Raw genomic sequence first — 4726 nt, 5'->3', positions numbered from 1 at the left:
GGACAGTGGTATCACCAGCCCAACACGTTTCAAATTCTTGTGCTCACATTTATTCTAGATTTATTTTAGGATTTTCCAGCGATGTGCGCTCTATGAGAGCAGACGTTCCCATCGATTACGAGGCGCCTACTGTGACTTCGTAAAATCTCTAGATGATATGCTGGCTCAGTCTATCGGATGTTCTCATAGGGGTAGGGGTGTGCGTATGTGCGTCCATAGGGCTGAGTGTATGCGCGTATATATGAGCGCTTAGGTCTGTACTATGCTAAAAGAATGTCTTTTTTCACTTCGTGTCACTGTGCTAGTTTACCTGCAAGGTTGAACCTAGCTAATGCACAATTCTTTCCACTAGTAGCTACCGATCTAAACTGGACAAGAGTAAACAAGCAAGCGGGGAGAAATACACGTCTATATATGACCCATAAAATCATCAAAAAAAGTGAACATAATTTAATAATTCATCACATGAACGAAATAATAGCTAAAAATACTTTAGATTAACACAGCTCATATGTCTATTGTATTGAACATCAAAGTGGAGAAATTACATCTTGGTTATTGCCACGAACCCATATTCAGGGGTTAGACTGCTCACCACACATCGAAGTGGAGAAATTGAGTGCGAGGATCGATGTCGCTGAAGATCGAGATGAATTTCCCCCTCCCACAGAGTACTAGATCAGGGTTGAAATGAAGATCGCCTCAGATCGTGCGATAACTGACATGAAAAAATGCACGATAAATTGAGGAAGAGCTTTCAGGGTATATATAGCCAGTGGTCACCGGAGCCACCCTCGTGGGAAGCACCATAGACCCTAGGCGCCCCACCAAGGATCCTCTGGCCTTTGAATGCCTCTGCCCTATGGGCCCCTCCATGCAGAGGGCCCAGGTGCCCTGGTCTTCTTCTGGCACAAAAACACCATCTATATTTTTTCTGATTTTTCTGGTGACTTTTTCTGTGGTGATTTCCCAAGATCCCATAAATAGCAGAAAAACGAAACTGGCGCTCGCCACTGAATTAATAGGCATGTCCCTCAAAAGGATTTAAAATGTTGCAAACTTGAAGGATAATAGGCATGAAATATACAAAAACTATAGATATGTTGGAGAGGTATCGCTTACCAACTTTTATACTACATTCCATACGATGTGTATACTGGAAGCACACCTGAAACATAGTTAATCATCTAATCTTAATGCCATTAACACCAAAACCCTCATTAGAGGCTAGGCGTACTTTCAACATCGATTTCTCGTAGTAGTAGGTTATCAAAAAAAGGGTAGTCCTTTGTGCACCCCTTATGGCTGATTTTGGGGCTATCAAGCCGGCATGGGGATGCCTATGTCAATTGGATGCCAAGCTAGGAATAGGTGTCATCCTTTGCGAACTCCTGCTCCTGCTGGTTTAACTTTCATTTCCCCATTAAATAATCATTGCCTATGTTTTGTCCTGCCTAGATCTTTTCTCACAGTTGCACTATGTTTTGTGCTGTGACAAAATCGCTCATCCAACGTTGCAGTGTCCGGTTCTCAAACTCCCTAGACCCAATGCTTTTGTTTCGGGAGTTGGTGCTGAGGAGACGTACTTTGTCCAGTTGCCTGATTGCATGGTGAAAGATCACTTAGCACCAACACAGTCTCCGATTGCCGCGAGTTCAGATTACCGGTTTGATGGTACCGACTAGTATTGTCGAGAGCCAGATTACCAAGAGATGCCCGGTACACAATCAATGGAAGTGGGAGGCTGTTCAACACGGGCATGATGCAAACCTTGATAGCTTTCCGTCTTTTGAGGACTTGGACAGGGTGGATGGTATACAGATGACTGTTTCATCTGTTAATTCTCAGATGACTATTACCGCATGGAGGTCTCAGGAGGTCCCACATAAGCTAGAGCTCCACAAGATTTGGCTCCATGTCGAGGGGGTTCCCCATACGGTTTACCATTTTTGGGGCTGATGGGCCGTGGGTACTTTGATGGGCAAGACCTTGGATGTGGATCTTATTAGCCTGCGTCACCGTGGAGTTGTTCGTATTCTCGTGGGTATGACTAACTCTCAGATTTTGTCAAAGGACAAGGACGATGCTGGGCCTTTTGTTGCATGAGATGTGGTGGTTAAGCTCAAGGGCTACACGTTCACGTTCAGGAGGGAGCCGGCAGGATATATTCCGGACCCTGACTTTGTCCCGTTCATTTGGAGACGCAAGGGTGATGATGCCGACGATAATAGCAGTGCTAAGGAGAAGGATGATGAGATGGACACTTCAGAACACACTGGAAATCCATCGAACCATCCGTCGTCTAGTTTAGCCCCGAAGGATAACACTCATGTGACTCAAGTTCAACGTCGGGAACTGTCGAGTGCTGGCTCTGGTGGTGCGACGGGAGGTGGTCCTATGCTATTGGCGGTCACTCCGTTTAACTCCTCGCCGCAGACACTGAGAGGCATGGAGCTTGTCGCGAATCTTAGAGTCAACTCCACTTTGAGTAGTTCTCTCGAAAGATCGCCACGGGATCATAGACAGGAGTCGTTCTCAACTTCTACACCGTGCGCTTTGTTTGCATCGCAGCCGTCGTCGCATTCTCAGCCGGCATCATCGCAGTCCGCTGCCCTCCAGTCGGTGCAAGCCACCGGCGGCTCGGCGGGGCGCCCAAAATCTTCTTCAGTGCATCTACAACCTGCTGTGAAGGTGGCGTCACAGCTGCCGTCGACGACGCGGACGGCGGCGTCGAAGCCGGCTGTCTTCAAGCTGGTGCAGGCCGCCGGAGGCACAGCGGGACGTCCAGTCACGCCTGTGGTGAGCCGGCAACCCGTGGCTTGGGTTGAGACGGACAAGAAGGCAGCTCACATAGAGCAAGACATGCATGCAGCTCACGTAGAGCTAGACATGCATGCTTCTAGTGGGCTTGGACGTGAAGGCCTACCCCGGGTGTGCAGCCATGCATAGTTGCACCTGCGGCTGCTGTTCGGTCTCAGTTGGTGTCGGACGTGTCCGCGGCTGCTCTTGGGTCCCAGGCAGAGCCGGACGTGTTCGCCTCACCCATGCCTGCAGTCAAGTCATCTTTGGCAGCGGCGCCATGTGTACCGACGGTCGAGATTGCCGGAGAGGGGGTTGCTACTACACCTTCATCCCCTCCTCCGGCAGCGGTGCATGCACGGCATCCTTCACCGGGGGTGACACCCACACGCCGAAGTGGCCATCATGCGGTGGCCGATGATGGAAGGATGGACACCGACGAGGACTCTTTGACCAAGGCTACGCGGTGTAAAGCTGTGCAGAACCTTGACAACCAAGGTGCTTCGTCATCACCCAAATCATTCTTATCTTTTTCTACTACATCCATTGTTGGTAAGTTAAATAATGTGGGTGTTAGTCTAGGAAATAATGAGAATGATATTTCTATTTCCGCAAACGCTTTGAGACATTTGGAATATGACCGATTGAAGGTTACTCCATGAGTTTCTAGAAATTCTTTTATCTCACATCTGGATGAGGAGGAGCTGCATGCCACATCAGATGGTCAGCTACTCGCTCATGTAGTAGGGGAGGTTTCGGACGTGGGTTTGGAGGAACCGGGGCTTACTTTATTGATTGAGCTTACAGCTTCCGATCGTAAATCCAAGTCTGGTCGGTCGAAAAAAGGTTGAAAACCCTCTAAAAGGGCGAAATTTTCTAAATCTCCTATTGTTTCCTCATGAATGACATGTTCTTTAATAGTAGTGGTTTTGGTGACTTGGCTAAACATCTATTCATTGCGGAATGTAATAGGGAGTACAATTTAGATTTTTTGGCTTTATCTGAAACGGGGAGACGTGATTTCTCAGTAAGTCTGCTTAACCGCCTTTCTGGTGGGATAGATTATAACTAGATTTCACGACCACCTCGAGGTCGTTCTGGGGGGATTTTACTCGGCGTTAACACAGACACTATGGATGTTCTGGCTAGTTCGGAAGGAGAGTTTCATATTAAACTCCATATCCGAAACAAAGCTGGCAACTTCACATGGACCCTCGTCGCCGTGTATGGGTTAGCCCAGGATGAACTCAAGGCTGTTTTTCTCCGTGAACTGGTTAATCTAGTGAAAGATAATCCCTACCCCATTCTTATTGGTGGGGATTTTAATTTGCTACAATTTCCAAATGAGAAAAGCCGAGGTAGGTTTGATAATCCCTGGTCTTTCCTTTTCAACGCTTTCATAGATAGTCTAGATTTGCGAGGGGTTTCCATGATTGGAAGACAGTTCACTTGGGCGAACAGTCTTCTGGAGCCGACATATGAGAAACTAGATCGTGTTTTAATGGATGCCGACTGGGAATCCAAATTCCCTATGGTTTACGTTCGCGCTCTTCCTCATATAGAGGCTGTCTTAGACCATGCACCCATCCTCTTAACCAATGGATCGCCACGACCACAACACCGACGCAAGTTCAAGTTCGAACTGGGTTAGTTCCATCGAGTTGGATTCTATGAATTGGTCAAGGAGGTGTGGGATAAACCCGTTGCTGAGCATAACCCAATGCACAAATGGAACAACAAAATGCGTGCATTACGTTTGTTCCTTCGTGGTTGGGCTAGGCACACTGCGGGTGTCCTCAAAAAGGAGAAGCTTCATATTTCATCCATTATTGATGATTTAGAAGCTTTGGAAGAGATTAGAGTTTTCTCTGACCTCAAATGAGAGATCAAGAGTTAATTTGATGCCCAGTTAGCTCGCATGCTGCGC

At 47.5% G+C, this 4726-nt stretch overlaps 1 pseudogene; it reads left to right on the top strand.

The window, feature by feature from the left end:
- Positions 1–1671: 1671 nt before the first annotated feature.
- LOC147977826 (uncharacterized) lies at positions 1672–2949 on the top strand (annotated as a pseudogene).
- Positions 2950–4726: the final 1777 nt, after the last annotated feature.

The sequence above is a fragment of the Triticum urartu genome, chromosome 3A, assembly GCF_056163025.1.
Source record: "Triticum urartu cultivar PI428250 chromosome 3A, HENAU_Tu73, whole genome shotgun sequence".
Classification (NCBI taxonomy): Eukaryota; Viridiplantae; Streptophyta; class Magnoliopsida; order Poales; family Poaceae; genus Triticum; species Triticum urartu.
The sequence above is the reverse complement of the archived record's forward strand: the minus strand, read 5'-3'. Positions and strand labels throughout refer to the sequence as shown.